At 37.5% G+C, this 19,278-nt stretch overlaps 1 protein-coding gene across 1 annotated transcript in view; it reads left to right on the forward strand.

Moving 5' to 3' along the window:
• ABCA13 (ATP binding cassette subfamily A member 13) overlaps window positions 1-18,833 on the forward strand; it is a 196,859-nt gene extending 178,026 nt beyond the window's left edge. Inside the window, exons 62-64 of the mRNA XM_085219910.1 lie at window positions 8,959-11,150; window positions 17,963-18,110; window positions 18,394-18,833. The gene's annotated coding sequence lies outside the window, so the exon portion shown is untranslated. The remainder of the gene's footprint in view (window positions 1-8,958; window positions 11,151-17,962; window positions 18,111-18,393) is intronic.
• The last annotated feature ends 445 nt before the right edge of the window (window positions 18,834-19,278 follow it).

A 19,278-nucleotide genomic window follows, 5' to 3' on the forward strand; every position in this document is an offset into this window, starting at 1 on the left:
CATGGAGGTGACTTTTGGCTTTAGAAAAATGAAGAAATGTGATCCAGTTTGGGAAAGAACTGACTGTGCAGCTATTATTGAAAGCTAACTAGAGGCTACAGTTTCATTGTGCAAAAAGGTGTAATGGAAAGGAATAAGGGATAAAAGTCTGGTGACTTTCAACTTTTCCAAACACTAACAAGACCTCAATTATTCAATTGCAATTACAGTTCACTGAATTAGCTCCTTGAAAACATAAAGTGTGGGTTCTCTGGGGCAGATTCTCAACAAAGGTGTTAGAAAAGAAAGGTGAGAAAGGGCAAAGACTGAAAGTACCACAGCTTTGAACTTGCTCAGTAAATTGTTTCAGCTTGTTCTTTCCCCATCATCTGTGCACTTTCTCCTTACTTTGACTTGTGAGTCTCACACCTTCAGGAGAGAGCACTTGGCATCTGCTACATGTCTGTACTTGGGATAGAGTCTGGCTGCAGACATCTAACTGTACTTCTGTGCCTGAAGGGTGCATTTCTCCAAAAAGCGGCAGAAATCCTCTTTTCAAATGCTTCAAGACATCAGTTATGGGATTAATTAGAAAGCTTCTTGCTGTGGGCTTGCCACTTTCCAAATGCCCCCACTGCACATATATAGGTGTACCAGAAAAAATGCCACAAGGATTTCAGGAAAGGTAAGATTTTTGTCTGCACCAGGGTTGTATTTGCCAGAAAATCTTTCTTCTTTCAATATGCTTTTAGCAATCCACAGCATTAATTTTTGGTTTTCACTCCACATCTAATCAGATCACTTTTTTTTTTTTTTTTTTTAAATTCACCACAGCTGAAACAACCTCAGCATCTAAGAGAAGTCTTTTCCCCTTAATAGCTCCTTTGCCTTTTGCTCACTAACGTTGGTTGCCAGATCACTAATACAAAAAACTTCCCTTACAATGTCTCTGTTGGGTTTAGTGAAGAACTAGGACATTTTCTGGAGATGATAGCTCTGTTCTCCTTAATCATTAGAACATTTTCTCTAAATACGTTTGCTACTCTTGTAAAGCTCAGAGGCACTGACAATCTCTTTGATCTATTCTGCTCAGTACCAGATGTCCCACTTGCTCTTAGTTTCTTCCAGCAGAGTATGCATCAGTAGGTGGTGGGTGCAAAACACTTTGCTAGGGAAAATGAAAGACAGTACTAGCATTTCTGTGTTATTTCAAAAAATCTGCATGGAGGTTCTCTTTATTAGAAAACATTTCCTAATATCTGTTGACACAAGAACAGTTTCCATTTATAAACATTAACTGATATTCGCAGAAAACACCTTATGAGCATGCAGTTTATTTGAGTCAATATATAAAAACTTCGACACTGAGAGTTAGAAATGTTCTTCCTCTCACTTACAGCTCCTAAATTCTAAGATTTGATCACTGAACAATTGGACTATGCTTTTCATAGAATCATAAAGTGGTTTGGTTTGGAAAGGACCTTGGAGATCATCTAGTTCCAACACCCTGTCAGGTTGTATAGCAGGGACATCTTCTGCTATATCCCACTGCTCAATGCCCCCAATCCAACCTGGCCTTGAATGCCCGTAGGGATGGGGCATCCACAGCTTCTCTGGGCAGCCTGTGCCAGGGCCTCACTGCCTCACAGGGTAAAATTTCTTCTGAATATCCAATCTAAATCTATTCTCTTTTACTTCAAGCTGTTGTCCCTTGTCCTGTTACTTCACTCCCGATAAGGAGCCCCTGTATGTACCTAAAGGCTGTTGCTGATCTCCTGAATTGAATGCAGTACTTCAGATGAGGTTTCTCGTATTAGAGCTTCATTTGATTCACAAACCATGGAAAAACGTCTGACTACTACTCTTTCTTTGTTTGAATTTGAAGTGGTCAAAGACATGCATAACACACAGAATGTCCTTATTGATAAAATCAAGAGCCCAAACATTATGTGTCCCTAAAAATATGGACAAGTTTTAGTACTTTTTCAGTGGGTCTTATCAGAATTGGGAAATCTACAGTAGAATTAATTTCTTCTGCTCCAAGTTTGCACTTCTGAGGCCAGAATAGTTGGGACTGCAATTGCCAGTCTGACTGATGGCTGACGTAAGTCCTTTGCTTCTAAACTGAATGTGAAATGTAGAGATGTGTGAGATTCTGGCAACCCCAGTTTATATGTTTTCTACCTCTGTTGCCAAGCAGCATATAAAATAGTTCTGACACTGATTTAGATCACATTGACATAAAAACAAATAGCATGTTTGCATGTAGCATTTTGGCTTTACTGGAACCCAGAGGGGAAATCACAGTCTAAGTCTTAATTATATTCCAATGGCAGAAATCCTCTTTAAAGGGCAATATCTGCCTTGAAGAGCCACTAAAATAAATGTAAAATAGGTAATGTCTGAAAACAATGGCAGTGTGTACTGGCAAGAAAGAAGAAACTGGTTGTTTCAAACAAAGGACCTAGTATTTAATATAGTTTATTTAATGATAAACCAATGCATTAAAAGCCATTAATCAATTTGGTTTGGTATGGTATTATATCTGTTTCATTTGATATTTCCCTTTTACTAGTTTGACTTTCTTTTTCCTTGTATGTTTTTTTCCAGTGTGGGAAAGTAGAAAACTGGGAGGGGAAAAAGTTAAAGAAAATAGGAAATATTTTTGACTGTGAAATTTTTTTTTCAAATGAAATAGGTGATATTTTAAATCATTGTGAAGTATTTACAATTTTTTTCTTTTTACCAAATGAAAATTATTCTGAAAATTAATCCCTTAAGTGCCTTTGAAAATGCTATGCCTTATTACGCTACAAATTTGACCAAATAAACACAGACAGTCATTTTGGTAATAGATATATTTGTGATCATTGCAGTTCTTTTACTTATATGTGTATATTTTATTTGTTTTTACCTTGTAGGTGCAGATAAAAATATTCATTACATGTAATTAAAATCTTATTTTCCACAAATATACTTCATTCGATTTTCATACCAAGAACAGTTAAACAAAATATATGAAATAATACACAGTATGTAAAAGGAAATGTATTTCTACAGATATGATTAACAGAATAGAAGAATCTTTAATTCACTTTTATCTTGCTTTGATCTGAAACCAAACTATGAGCAGCAAGAAACACTGGATGCAGGGGAAAGAAATAAGGATGACTCATTTTCTTGATTTATATTGAATTGATTTTGTAAAGAAAGGAATATAACTCTGTTTGTTAAGGTAGAATTATGTGGACTCTTTAAAATATTTTGATTTGCTTTCTCAAAAGATTCATCTGTTTATCAAAAAGTTCTATCACTGTCAGTAGTTTGCTGTTGGACATGAAGCTAAAACTTTCCATGATAATCATCACTGGTTTAAAGTTACTCTTTCTGCACCGCAGTGGGCTTAAAACTGCCTCCGAGTACTTAGGCTTAGATTATGGTGAAGCAAATAGAATTTAAATCAAAGTATATCTGTGCAAAATTTTGCCTTCTAATATGCCATTACAGAACATAGCATATAACAATTAGGAATGAGATCTTGAAGTAGAATCTAGATATTATGACCACCACTGCCTATGGCAAAGTTGGTACATGAATTTGTAGATGTATATACAAGAGCAAATATTTTACTTGATATCTTTTCAATCCAAGATGTTACTGTATGTATTAAAATAGTTTTTTTAAATGTCTTTGAAAACGACCAGAAGTGAAGACTGCTATTTCTCATGGCTAATTGATATGGTGGTGGTGAACTGTGTTGATATGGCAGAAGTAGATTTGATCCCTTTACATTCTGTTTGATGGGAATTTTCCCAGCCTGCCACTGATAGCAGTCAGAATGGAAAAACTACAATTCTTAGTTTTCTATGTTCCACCAGTATTTTCTTGCTAAAAGAATCTGTTTTCAGTAGTAGATTCTGCAGATGTTTCTGCTGTGAGTACTCCTGCTCATCAAGCAGCTAATTAATGCAGTCTTGTCTTGTTAGCTTGACATTTCAGAGTTTAACTTATTCCACTGAGATGCCTAGGAGCAGCATTGTTTTAAGTAGATTGGAGTTACAGTCAGACAGTGTGTCATGCTGTGTTCATGTTTTGGATCTTCGCTTTACAATTTTTTTTTTTTTTTTTAATAAAGATGAACCTTTAATGGGCTATAGCAGTAGTGTAAGGAACAATGTGGATTTTCTGCACTGCTTTTATCAAGTAGTCCAGGTGTTCATTATTCAGGTTGACCACCATGTATAGCAGGATGTAAATGTCAGTAACATCAGCTGGTGGAAGTTCTCTTTTCCTTTAAGCTTATAAACTTACTTTTTTGAAGCTTATAGTTACTAGTTTTATGTCTTTGTACTTTGATGAGACAAGTAATTATGTGAAACATACAGTCATATTCTTTTCATTCTAGGAAAGTTTAACTGAGGATCGTGACTTGGGTCTGTGACACTAATGTTTAGTTAAAATGTGTTCTTAGATACAGCTATAGTAGTAACTCTCTCTCCCAAGCCCAAACATTATTTTGTCTGCAAACGATAAGACATACTATTTGCAGTTTGGATTGTTAAGTTCCATGCTAGGTGAAGGTTTACATTTCAAATTATTGCTATAACAAAGTCTCTGTCCTTTCCTATCAAGTCACTTTGGTTGGATATGAAGGAATAGGAAATGAGAGAAAATACTCTGATTCGAGTAAGTAAAAATTGTGCTTGATATCACGGAACACTAGAGGGAGCAAGAAGGTAAAGTTCTTGAAAGAGGAGCTGCTTCCTTGGAGGCTGAATCCTCTGGGTCTTCCATTCTAGGTAGTAATTAAATAAAAGGCTGCTACACCATTAAAAATGATAAAATAATAATGAGTTATGTTTTACATAGTTTTTTATGATTGTTTTTGTTTTGCTTGAACTACCACCCCTATTGCTTTATTATTGTTTTCGGGTTATAGGGTAACTTTATTTTCATGTCTGTGAATGTGTGTTCATCTAGGCTAATGTTAGTGGACTGACTGTGAGGGAAACAGAAGTCCTTGTTTCTCCTCATCAGATGCCGCTTTAGGCAAATGTTAACCTGCCAAGAACATCCAACGAGAATTTGCAAATGAACTACTTGTTACCCATGAAGAATTATTTTCTGACCTAAATTTTTCTGCACTAGGAAAAAAATAAGAAATGGTATGCACTTAGAGGCAGATGAGGGATTATTTCCTCTAGTACCCCCTCCTCCCCCCTTGCACACTCATATTGATATTAACTATATTAACTATTCTTAGATAATAAATTCAGGTGAACATAAGATTGCACAGTTATTATTCACAAAATTGACCCTGTGCCTATAAACAGATGCTTTAACTGAGTGGATTAGCTCACTTGCATGTTCTTGCAGGTAAATAACAATCTGTGGTAGCCTTGGAAAGTCAAAGACAATTGGGAAAATATTCTCATCTCAATGTGTTGGATGTTACTGGCTAACTCCTGCTGGGATTTGTGAACAAGATTGCCAGTGCAATGAATTGTAAATGCAACTCTACCAGTGCTGAAAAAACCTGTTTTTCATGTGGCACCACAGCCATCATGACAATGAATAAATTTAACTCCTCTCTTCCCTGTTCTGCTGTAGAAGTCTTAAAGACAAGTTTGGAGATGCAGTTGATGTTTGGTTTATGAAGTTTGCCAACTGACATACAGTTTGAGGGGACTGTGAGGTTACACCTACTCCTAAAGCCCACAGGGGTTCTCAGAACCATCACAGAATCACAGAATCATAAGGCTTGGAAGGGACTTCTGAAGATCATCTAGATCATCCCTTTGGACTAGATATGGAACTTCCTTTGTTCCACCTCAGGACTTCCACAGTGACTGTTTGCCTGCCCTTGCAATACTTCAGCAAAGCAGAGCAACACTAGGACTGTCAGGAATACCAGTTCATACCCTACAGGACTGATGGTGGCATGGAAGCCACTGTGCAACAAGACACAGAGCCCTCTTTAGTAGTTTTCCATTGCGTGCAGAGAGTATTTGTGAAAACATCTGTACACTCACTGTGGTTCTTTTGTAACAGTTTCTGTCTTGCAAGTAATCAAGTTTCTCTTGATTTTTTAAAATCACACTTGATGTAAATTGGAGTTTATATCTTGACTGTATTCATTGATGTCTTTTCTGTACCTCATCTTTCTATTACCAGTATTCTCACTGGTGACAGGTGACAGGATGAGAGGAAATGGCCTCAAGTTGCACCAGGGGAGGTTTAGGTTGGATATCAGGAAAAACTTTACAGAAGGGGTTGTTAAGCACTGGAATAGGCCTCCCAGGGAGATGGTTGAGTCACCATCCCTGGATGTGTTTAAAATCCCTGTGGATGTGGTGCTCAGGGACATGATTTAGCGGAGGGTTGTTAGAGTTAGGGTAGTATGGTTATGTTGTGGTTAGACTTGATGATCTTTAAGGTATTTTCCAATCCAACTATGATTCTATTACTACATTAAAGCAGAGTACGGCATTTTGTGCCAGCTGATCATTAGTCTTGGCTGTTTAATTTTTCAGACACTTCTCTAATTTCACATTAGCTGATATGGACGTTGATCCACTTATATAAGTCCACTGAAACCAATGGATTTCTTTCAATTTCTCACTGATGTGAGAAGAAGGACAGGTGTGTGGCCTTTTAAATTTGGAATACATATAGGCTTGATCTTTCAGTCCTATTCAAAAAACAATTCCTGTGTTTTATAAGCCAAATAAAAATAATTTAAAAAATTAAAATCTTGTTTCAAAATCAGATCTGAGATTTAGGTAGGAAGTTAGGTGTTAAGAAGCCTTTTAAACCTTGACAAACAGAAGCAAGCAAGGCATATTTCTCCCTACTATATATTCTATCTATTTTATATATTCTGTATATTCTATATATTCTATATTCTAACAAAACATAATTGCAGCTAAAAATTAACTTAGTGCATCCAGATCCCAATTTAGGAAAAAAAAAATCCTCTTGAAGGCAATAAAATAGATATTTAATCATAGTACTTGAATCTCATGAAGAACAAGAAAGTTCAATGCATGCTTGAAATTTAACATGTACTTAAAATATTTCCCCAAATGAGAAGGACTTAAAGTTCACATTTGGATGGTTTCTTAGGTGGCTCCAAAGGCTCTTGTGACATTTACCACAATCCTCTTTCTCTTTCTGTATTCAGTCTCTATTCAGACATGCATGCCACTGTTGTCAAAGGTTCAGAGGTTATGTAAAGGCTGCATTAGGACAGCTGTGATCATTTGGTTTGCCATCTTGCAGGTCAGATCTCAACGGACCTCAAGTTCTGCCCCAAGCCCACAGCTGCTTATTGAGTCAGAGCAAATCATAGGAAAATGAAAACAACTGTGTGTCCAGACTTCAGAAGCCATGCTTTTGCATAGGATCTTTCAACTATTAATTATCTTTTATGTTCAGAGTATGAGCTGAACATTGATTCTGGATGTATCTAAATTTTCTGCTACTTAATTTTTTTTTTATACCTTTTGAATCTCAATACAGCTACAATGGTAAGATCTTTCATTTTTAATGTCTTCTGTTTCTTTCTGTTTCCTAAAGTTTTATGGGATTTCAACTATTCTAGGAGAATAACCATCAGAAATACTGAATTTATAAATGTATGTATACCCTATATTTTTTCTATAAAACAGAATTTATCTTTCTGGCAGCTCACCGAATGAAGTGATTGAAATCATTGGACAAGAAGCTTTGTATGAAATAGATCATTGACTTCATTTACAGCCTCTACTTCTTATTTTAAAGCAAGACAATACATTTTCTTTATTAATTTTCATTATAATTTTAATTAAATATTTTTTCATAAGTGTTGTTTTTTTTTTTTTTTTCAATTATCTGTTTCTCATAGAGGAGAAAATAACAATATTTTCTTTTCAGATATTCTGATTAAAAAGAAAAAGAAAAAGAACTTAAAGCCACTACTAACTGAAATAATTCTGCATTTCCATAGTGTTGAAATGGTTGGACAGGTTGCAAACACCTAGAAAAAAACAGCTGAGAAAGTGAGGAATTCCTGCTTATTTAAAATAATTGAAATTGTGAAAGTTGGCAGTCACATGCCCTCAATTTATTGCTTCCCTACACCACCCCAACAAAAACTATCAGAAAGTCCCTTGCTTCTTCAAGAAATAAGCATACAGGAGAGCAGACAGTGAATTCCCCTATCCTACCTACACTGAAGAAACAAATGCCAATGTCAGTATCTACTGTGCTGTGTTTCAGCCCTTGTCTCCAAAGTCGTATGAGGGTGAGGATCCCAAAGAAATAAATTGAAAATGCAAACATTTTTCTTTCTTTCCATCCTTCATAAGAATGTTTTTGTTGTTGTTGTTGTTGCTTAGTTCATTTGTTTTCTTTCTTCTTTTCTTTTTATGAGTAAGGACAGCATGCAATTTACTTATTTGTTTTGGACAGGGGAAGGGAGTGGCACTATCAGCAGTTTTCTAATGGCTTATGTCTTCTTAGAATCACAGTATCATTTGAGTTGGAAGGTTATCTGACCCAACTGCCCTGCAATGAACAGGAACATTGCCAATCCAATCAGACCGCTCAGAACCAGTCCAGCCTGTCCTTGCATGTCTCCAGAGATGGGGCATCCACCACCTCTCTGGGCAACCTGTGCCAGTGCCTAACACATTTATTATAAAAAAGCTTCTTCCTTATATTCAATCTAAATCTCCCCTCTTCTAGTTCGAAACCTTTTCCGCACAGAATCATAGGATGGCCAGGGTTGGAAGAGATCTCAGGGATCATGAATCTCCAACCCCCCTGCCACATGTAGGGCCACCAACCTCCCCATTTAATACTAGACCAGGCTGCCCAGGGCCCCATCCAATCTGGCCTTGAACACCTCTAGGGATGGAGCATCCACAACCTCTATGCGCACCCCATATGCTATCACCACAAACCCTGCTAAAGAGTCTGTCCTCTTTTTTATTACAGCCCTTCTTTAGATACCAAAAGGCTGCTATCTGGACACCTAGAGCCTTCTCTTCTCTGAACAGCCCCAACTCTCTCAGCCTGTCCTTGCTGGAGAGGTGTTTCATCCCCTGGGGCAATTTTGTGGCCCTTCTCTGGATGTGCTCCAAGAGGTCCATGTCTTTCCTGTACTGAGGAGTCCACATCTGCATTCAGTACTCCAGGTGAGGTCTCACCAGCACAGAGCAGAGGAGCAGGATCACCTCCCTTGCACTGCTAGGCACTCTTCTTTTGATGTAGCCCAGGATACAGTCAGCTTTCTGGGCTGCAAGATCACAGTGCTGGCTCATGTCCAGCTTTCCATCACCAGGAACCCAAGAACTTTTTCAGGAGGACTGTGCTTTACAATATGACTCCAGTTTGTATTAATAGTGGCAGTTGCAAGACATTTTACTTGGCCTAGTTGAACCTCATGAGGTTCTCCTGGGCCCACTACTTGAGTTTGTCTGGCTCTCTGGCTAGCACTTCTGTTAACTGTGTTAGAAACAGTGTTTTACAAAAGTTGAAACTGAGAGATATTCAGTAATTATTTCTGTGATTGTGCTGATGAGGTGGGACAAAACTAATACATAGGGTCGAATAAGCCCTGAAGAGAAAATGTAACAGGGCCAGTCTGAAAGTAAAGCCTAAGTAATGCCTCCTATTTTATTATGTTGGGCCATGACTTCAGAGACGGATGTTGGTGGTATGGTAGTAGAGGTTGAATCTTCTCACCAAAATTGCATTATATTTTGTTGCTGTGTGACAGATGGCAGCAGAGGGGCAATCTGACAAAATATGGCTGACACATCCACAAGGTATATAATTTAATTCCTCCATTTGAAAAAAATAGCACCCACTGACATTCATCAATACTTGCTCTATTTATGTGGAGATGAAACAGCAGATGTGGGTGCAGTGAGGCAGTGTGTGGTGCATTTCAGCAGTGGTGACCGTTACGCTCTGCTGGTGCAGATTTTTATGAATCTGCCATGCCAGCTCTTGTTCATCACTGGTGAAAAAGTATAGCTAATGGTAAAGAATGTTAAATAATAGCTATTTTGAAAAATAGTGCGTTGTAGCAGAGAATTTGCTTTATCAAATGCTCTAATTGTGTTCTTCGTCTCTGTTGCAGTTTCATAGAATCCTAGAATGGCCTGGATTGAAAAGAACCATAATGATCACCTAGTTTCAGCCCCCTGACCCTATGCAGGGTCGCCAACCACTAGACCAGACTGCCCAGAGCCATGTCCAGCCTGACTTTGAATACCTCCAGGAATGGAGGCATGATTGAGGTTTCCATGGAAATAAATAGTGGCCATTAGTTTTGGACCTGACTGCGTGCCTTAGAACATGGGGGAACAGCACAAAGCTGTGCTAGAGAATGTTCAGAATGCACATGAGGAAAAAATTCTTTACCATGAAGGTGGTCAAACACTAGAATAGGGTTCCTAGAGAGGTGGCTGATATCCCATGCCTGTCAGTTCTCAAGAGGTATTTGGATAATGTCCTTAGTAACATGCTTATTCTTTTGGTTGGACTCAATAATCTCTCAACTATTCTATTCCATTCCATTCCATTCCATACACATGATAAGGAGCCATAGAAGCAAACTGAGATGGTTCTGTTGGGTAAATTACATCTGGATTTGTGTCATTCTTTTACATACTTTCATTTATAGAGAAATGATTTTTTAAACATGGATGATGTTTTTGCTCATCATATTGATGTTCTGGATATGCTGCTCTTCTGATGATCACAACACCTATTGTCAAAGATTTTCAGAAAAAGGAATTTGGCCTTTTTTTTTTTTTCTGGAAAAATTCATTTTCCACTTGTATAAAAACTGCAGGTGCTTAGCAGTTATTAAAATCAGGCAATTCATCTGTGATAAAAAAAAATACCTGCTCACTCTTTTTTATCTGTACAGTATTGAATAAAGTTTTTCCACAGACTTCAAAGAGCTAGCCTTCTTACCATGGGAGTGAGGAACAGATCTTTATTTATTTTAGATATATATTTGCAGATTTATAGATTGGATTAATTTACCTCTGCTTGAATATTCAATCTCAGAAGTTCTTCTTTCCTCAAGGAAGCACCAGCTCCTTTAGGAATTGCCTACAGCAGGCTGGGAAATTGATAGCTTTTTACAAGAGGAAGGCCCTCTCTTTAACAAGGTAAATATAATGTGTGCTTTGTTTGATGTTTTAGACAACATTTGAGTGTTTAAAAAAAATAGTTACTTTATTTGTTGCCCTCCTTGGATATGTGAAGGGAGTGAATAGAAGTGAGTGAGAGACCTCACTCTCTTCTCAGTTTTCTATCTCTGGAGAGAGAGCACTGTTTCATGTTTGAAATGTAGAAACATTTAGGTTTGACTTAGCTTAAGGAAGTAAAAAAGGGGTGCTCAGTTGTCCCAGTCTCAGAATAACGTGGATTGCTGTATTTAAACTGTACACAGAGAAATCAGAGTGCCCTTTCCGCCTGCAATACCTGAAATTTAAAGCATGAAATTTAAATTTAACTTTGTCATTAAGATACTGTATCATCCATCACTCTAGATTTGCCCTATTTGTTATAGAAACTTTCACTTCATTTGCTTCATGCTTCAAGAGACTCAGAATATTTCTCAAGTAGTGAGCTGTGCTAACATGCTGAAGTTGAAGACATGAAGCACCATCTGAAATGTCTAAGGCCCCTTGTGCAGAGTTGCTGCTGTTGGTAAAGCTTCTGCAAGGTGTAGGGGTGAGGTATTACAAGCAAATGAAAAACAACTTTGCAACCACAACTGGACCTCTGTCTGAGTCAGTTCTGTTCTGGGTGCTGTTTTTCCTATAGCTTATGAAGGCTTATGAATCCTTCTAAGCATAAGTGGGAATTTTGATATATTAAACTTTTTATTTTTTTTCCTGTTGTGTAGTAGAATATTATTTACCTAGTACCAGCAAACCCCATAAAAACTGCTGGTAATGTACATAGATGGAAGTAATGTTTCCTATTTATTTCCATGGAAACGACAATGGAAACAAAGAGCACAATAACACTATCTGATAGAGTAAATTCTCAACTACAAAATAGTATTTTTCAACAGAGTCATTACCATTACTTATGTATTTTTGCTAACAGTGAACGAGAGCTTGGATGCCATACTCATCAAAATCTGCATGGCTGAAATGTGGCTTGTCTTTCACGTTTCTGCTGCCACTGCTAAAACACACCACCTACCATCTCACTGTGGTCATGTCCACTGTTCGGTCTCCAAAAATGTTCAGCAAGTATTGATGAGTGTCAATGGGAGCCATTTTTTCTACATTCAATGACAAACCTTCTCTCCATCTGTACTTTCATGTGTCAGACACATTCCTCACATGGTTTGGAAGAAAAGGCATTCCTGCAACTCACACTGTTTTGAAACACCTCCAGGATATTTTACAGATATCTAGACAGCTTTCTTTGGCCTCCAAATAAAATATGCGGACTACCTACTTTGCTCCATCTAGTCACCTACCTCTTTTTCTCCAAACATACAGATCTTAGTTTCTGAAATTGACTGAAGTTACTTGCTTGAAGAGCATGGTGTGAATAGTTCCCATTCTTTTTATTTTGCAACATCTACTTGATCTGTGAGACTTTAATCTCTGTTTATCATTGATGTTGAATACATGTTGGAATTTTTTTCCACATCCACAAAATCTTTGTCGAGAATATGATACTGAAAATAGTCAAGGAACAACTAAGTTTACAGTGCTGGAACACATAACACAGAAAACACCATGATCTTTGTGGTGATTAAATGAGCAATTCTACTTCCAAAAGAGAATTATTTATCATAAGAAAAGTTACCTGAGAAGTTTAATTCTACCTTTTATAACGCAATTTTAATGTTTGCAATTTCAAGTTATACTAATTGAAATACTGAGGAAGTAATTGAAGAAAGCTGTAGTAGAAGCTTAAGAGGTGTTTGATGTGACCTATTAGATAGAAGTATGATTTCAAGTTAAAAATTTCTTTTTTATACAGTAAAAAGAATACTCTGTTTATGTATGGAGGTTTGTGTATTAAAGCGGTTTCAGAAAGAGAAATAGGCTTTTGAAATACTGACACTGAAACCATCTCAGCGCACTGAAAGGAAAATACCAAAAAGAGATCCAGTAACATCCAGTTACATGTATGTTGCAAAGGTGCTAAGCCTGTCAAAGTTTTTTCCTTGTTTCTGTGAGGGGACTTGCTCATCAGGAAAAGAATATTTCTTTTTTCTCTCTGAAAAGACCCAGTTCTGACAAGCATGGAGACACTCCATGTGAAGTACTTTTCAAGACAGTGATTTCTATTCTGTACGAACAAAGCATTTAAAAAGATACAACAACCAGATCAATTTTATGAAGCCGGATGCTGAATGAGTCCACCCTAGATTGTGTCTGATATCACTGGTTGTCTGTCCTCCAGTGTGTGATTTAGACATGACTGGATAGGACACTCATGGCCTTCCCTTTGCTTGAGACTTTTATCAGCTCCAGTCTAGTCCAGCTCAGCTTTCTCCTACATTCAAAATGTTTTTATGGTTACAATGTCACTGAGGAATTAAATAACAGCTTCTTTGTCATGGTAATTTAGCACTTGCATGCGTGAACCAAGCTAATAGGACTCAGACCTCAGTTAGGTAAAGTCTGGTAGTATAATCTAATGCCTTAAAGGTCTTTTATCTCAGAGGAGTTTTGTGTTTAAGTGATTAGCTATCTATTCTAGACAGGGATCTTGTAGGAAAGTTGCTAAGGAATTGTGTCACGAAATATTTGGAAAGACAGTACCTACTGTAATGAGGGATGTAGGTTGTAGGTTAGTAAGCAACTGTGATCCTATGAAGGGCAAGATACCGCCTATTTCAAGTCACTGGGAATTTTAGCAGTTATTTCTTTCAGTGGACACAAGTCAGGCCCATGAACTAGAAATGTTTTTTTTTGTTTGTTTTTTTATTTTTTTTTTTTTGTTAATAAAAAGCCCTTCTGAGTTAATCATGTTTTAAGATTGTGCACCAGATGTTGCATTTTTTTAAAAATTTTGAATCAGAAGCCATAGGCCAAAAAGTACTAAAGAGTGATATTTTACTGTTGGTGCTGCATTTCTCAGCTATTCCTTTAATTGAAGCTCTTATAAAGATGAATGCTTTAGGAAATAACCATAAAGAACACTAGGGTTATTTCTTTTATCATAGTTGTGCCCGCCTTAAGCACACCATAGTTAAGCTTATAGCTCTGTCTTGAAACTCTTAGTCTGAAGGGGTTTTAACTCAGTAGAACTCAGCAAGCCAGCAAAAGTCTCCAGGGTCAAAATTTGCCTGCCCTTCAAGGTACCTTCAGCTGCTGTACTAAAACAGAGAATATTGAGTGGTTTTAGATTTTCTGTCTTTGTTGTTTTCTTGGGATTTGCAGTTCTTAAATAATTCATTTGAGGCTGCATATGTTAATTGTGAAAGAAAAAGGCAATGACATACACCAGTATGGTGAGTTATTGCTTTGTCTTATTGACTAATAAGACAATATTTTATTTTGTGTGTTTATTTTTCTTTTTCCCAGTTGCTTCCGATTCTCAGGTGATATATCAAGTATGATTTAGAGTCTATACCAACACAGTTCCTAAAATAGAGAGCTTTCTTCACTACATAAAGTAAGGAGTTTTGTGCAATCCTTAGTGCTCAGAAAATAATACCTGTAACCTCTGCATGAGGATACATGCTGTACATGATAGCAGAGACATCTGATATTGATTTCTACCTGTCTCGACTACATACTAATATGGTAATGTTAAAAAATGGATAATTTTCTTTACTCATCTAATCTAATTGGACACAGCTGAAAAACTTGAGTGAAAAGCACGATCACCTTAGAATGGCTTTCAAGAGGAAAGAGATAAGCACATCTCAGGCATGATTCAGCCCATCTTTCCTTATCTCTCTCCTGCTAATATGGGGAGTTTTACATATCTATGCTCCTACACAGATGGGGACTGACCTCACTGAAGTAAACATGTTTGTCCATGATTTCATTCAATCTTAAGCAAACTTCATTGCAAACAGGGAATAGGAAACAATAAATTATGTCTGTAAAATTTCACCCAGTTTTAGTCCCTAGAAAGATTTGAAGATGCTTGTGGTTTAACCTGGCAGGTGGCAGGTGGCTCAGCACCATGCAGTCTTTCGTTGACGTCTCCCTCCTTCCTGATGGGATGGGGAGAGAATCACAAAAAAAAAAGCCAAAGTAGAACTCGTGGGTTGATATGAAACTATTTACTAAGATAGAGGATTGGGAAAAGATAATAGCTATGACTATCTATCTATCTATATATGTACACATAAATGTATATAACAAGTGATGCACAAGCAATTGCTCACTACCTCCCCAACTGATGCCCTGCTAGTCCCATGAGACAGACTCATTTTAGAGGTATATCCTTTGTTAGATGTATGGCCATGTTAATGAGAGAACCAGTTACAAATGGGAAGAAGTCAGTATTTCTTACAATAGTTTTGAGTACAGTTGGAAGGAAAAGCTTTGAGAGAGAGAGTCTGTGTAAAAAAAAAAGATATCTGAGATCCTACAGTCCACTCTGAGCATAGGGAAAAGACAGGATTTATATTTGGAAATTTAGCCTTGTACATTTGGTTTAAAGGTTAGAGTTATACTTGAGATGGCTTTCAGGTAAGTGCAATTCTCTCTCGGGCAAACTAGTCTATGATGGATCTTCTCATGTTCTGTTAGAGGGAGATGCACTGCATTGAACAAGTGCAAAGCTGATGTCAGCTGCACCCTCTGAGAACTACTTGGTGTATTCACTGTAATTCCAGGCTGTAGCAGGACTTCTCAGATGTAGGAATAATGGAATTAGAAGGTCTGATGTAAAAGAATATCCAGGTTTCGGCTCATTGTCATCTACATTTCAGTTCTAATGTCTTTGGGAGGTATGGAATCACTGTTGTTTTCTGAGTGCTGCTAGGCATGTTAAAGCTTAAAGATATTAGACTGCTTATGCTAAATCCCACAGTGAATCTGCAGGAAAATGTGAGGACAGCTTGTGAGGTCAGCTCTGAGCCCTCACTTTAAGATGCTGCATCTCTTTTCTCAACCTCCTCAAAGCGTGTTCTTTTTTTTGCCAGTACCTAATGTAAGCTGTGTTTTGTTAATTTGACTCCACTGCTTTTCCTTGTCTAATCTTTCCATAGCTTTCATTAGCTGAACTTCTCTAATCAAAAGGAAATGAAGTTTTTAAAAAGAAAAATTATGTTTTATACTATATATATGTCGTATGCTTTAGTGGAGCTGGCATAAAAAAAATCAGAGAGTAGCCTTGTTTCTCACTAGCTTATGGTGAAGCTATAATGTAACTTTTGAAGTACAGAGTGAAATTCATGCCACCTTTGTAATACAACACAAAACCTATCACAGACCAGTGCTTCACTAGAGCACAAATGAGCCTGACATCATATGTGTAATTTCTCCATTTGCTGCTGCACATCTAACTTAGACCCCTCCAATAAAAATGTTTATCTCCCTGCAAAGCACTCTATTCCCTACCACATAAATCTCAGGAATTAACTGATTTTGTGATTCTGCAAATATTTTTAGATGATTGGCTTTTTCAGCAATATCTTTTTGACAGACTTCTTTTTTTAAGTCCCTTATTGGAGGTACAGAAGAGACACCTTAAACAGTTATGCCTTAGTGCACATATGATGATACATCTGCTAAATGTTTTGTTGTTTTTGTTTTCTTGGGAAAAAAAAGAGTACTATGATACGCTTTGGTGAAATTACATGTAGAACAATTACCTGGAGAAGGAGATTGACTTTGAGTAGTAGCTTAGAGACAGAAAAAAGCATCGTGGATCAATTATTAATTGAGAAGTTTCAAAAATATGATAGTGGGAAGGTTCTTATGGGCCAGATTGAGAACATGAAGTAGTAATGACTCTTGGAGGTGTGAGGTTCCTTGTGGACTACTGTACTGTGTGTTGATGTTGATTCCTTCAAATATTTCTGTGCTTAGGATATCCCTGGTAGTGTTATCTTCTCTTCTGCAAACACACACGTATATTCACACCCATTCTGGGGAAAACTTCTGCTTTTTTTAAAGGCTTGAAATGTAGAGGTTTGGAAACAGCGACCAGAGGCATTGAATGCTGAAGGAAATTCTTCAGGATTTCTTCTAATTAGCTGAACTCTCCTTCAGTATCATGTTCTTTGTGGCCTTTATAGTCATTCTGTCTTTCTCCGTCCCAGTTATTTACAAAACAATTGCAATTGTACCTTACTAACATTACCAGTGGACATTATTAATCTTTGGTATCCAAATCCCAAATAAGCCTACCAATTCAGGTAAAGTGCCTTGTCTCAGACGGCCTACCCCCAGCATGATGAGTTACTTGGTTTACACTGAACCAATTCTGCTTGTATTTTGTTGTGGTTTATTTTTCACTCAGCTAATCATTCTTCCTCCGGGCTAATTTTCTAACATTGCTCTTTATTTGATCTCTACAGCTGTACTTTGGAAAAGAGGAGACACTAGCACATAGTTCTCATTTTTTTAAGTGATATTTAAGAAACTCTAAAAGTTAAGCAGTAAAAAATATCATTTCTGTTAAATCTCTGCTGACAGCAATAACTGTGCCTCTGGCATTGAGAGTCTCCTATGTGTTGCTTGGTTCTATCAGTTGTTGGAATAGACTGCATAATTTCTTCCCGTTGAAGTGATTCAATGGGAGAAAATAACGTTATTTCTTTTGTTGCATTTTGAGATTCGATTAATTATTATTTTGAAATCCAATCCTTTTAAGACTTTATCATGATGTTGGTAGTGAAATTTAAAAAATGTGAAAATAATAAGGCACTGAAAGAGAATCTCAAAGGTAAGGTTTTACTTATAAGATCTAATTCTTCTTGATTCCTATACTTTGTCACTGACTATCATAATGATTTCTACTCCTTTGGAACTTCCAGCTTTGAGGAACACAACATCAAATAGAAATGACTGATTCCTTTTTCCCTAAACACCATGTTCAGGAAATGCCATTTGAAAGTCCATCAGGAAAAGTAGGAGAAGGAACCATTCTGAGCATCAAATATCAGCTGACTGGGCAAGAAAGAGGTGAGATAGAATATAGGTGAATATCCTATTTATCCTGTTTGCTCTTTTTAGAAATGTGTGATTTGGTAAACCTTCAGCTAATTTATGAATTTAGGTAATTTCAGAAGTTCTTAATGAACTTGATAGGTACTAAGAAGTGGATACCTCTTCCCTTCAGTCTACAGTGATCTGCTTTTCCAACTACTGAGAGCCTCCCTATTCTTTTAAGCCATTTCTTTTATGTGTTATTCTATTGCAAACAATCCAGTTTCACAGTTCACAGGGTTTTCTATATGTTTTTCAGCAGTCTACGTAGAGGACTCCTAGACAATGAGGAATTTTCCACTCCAGATGTCATGGTTTCATGATTTTTCATTATCGGTATTCCACATCATAACATCATGCAATGTACTGGGGGTTTGACTGCTGATGCTCAAGTTCCGGGTGCCTGTCCAGCGGAGAAGAGCAGCTACGTTTCCCCAGGGGGCTTTGCGGTCAGCGAGGAGATATAACTCCCGGCAAGGTCACCTGATGCTCTCTTCTTTGCCTGCGCTGCTTCGCTTGCGCTTCTCTGCCTGCGCTGCTTCGCTTGCGCTTCTCTGCCTGCGCTTCTCGCCTGCGCTTCTCTGCCTGCGCTTCTCATCTCAGCGTTGTGGTAAGGCCGATCCACTATCAATTTCACATTCTCTCTCCTTATAAAATTCTGTTGATACCATATTTAGTAAATTACTTTGTTTTACCTCAGATTGTTGCCACTGTTTTCAATTATTTCGGGGTCCCTTATTTTCTTTTTTTTCCGGGGGCGCGGATCCGCGGATCCCTCCGCCCTTCTAGTCACGGAACCGGGCCGAACCAGCCCGTAAACCGTTGACATTCTTGGTGGAGAATGCGGGCATAAGTTGCTTTTTAGCTTTTTGAACAAATCTCTCTCTCCGCTCTCAGACAGCTTCATTGGGAAAGTTTATCTGTTTCACCAGTACTGTCTGAAAGCGTGACCTTGAAAAGTCCAGGCGGACGGCCAATACTCTAGGATATTTGTAAACTTTGAGCCTTGCTATCTTGTTTCTGTAAAAGAAAAAAAAAAAAGAAAAAAATGCTTTCTCTACTGAAACTGCCTTTTAAGGGGCTGCATGCCACTGTCTCTTCTTTCTTAATGCTAAAAACATACTGGGCCTTAATTAAGTTCACC

The sequence above is a fragment of the Meleagris gallopavo genome, chromosome 3 (genome assembly GCF_905368555.1).
Source record: "Meleagris gallopavo chromosome 3, MGAL_WU_HG_1.1, whole genome shotgun sequence".
Lineage (NCBI taxonomy): Eukaryota > Metazoa > Chordata > Aves > Galliformes > Phasianidae > Meleagris > Meleagris gallopavo.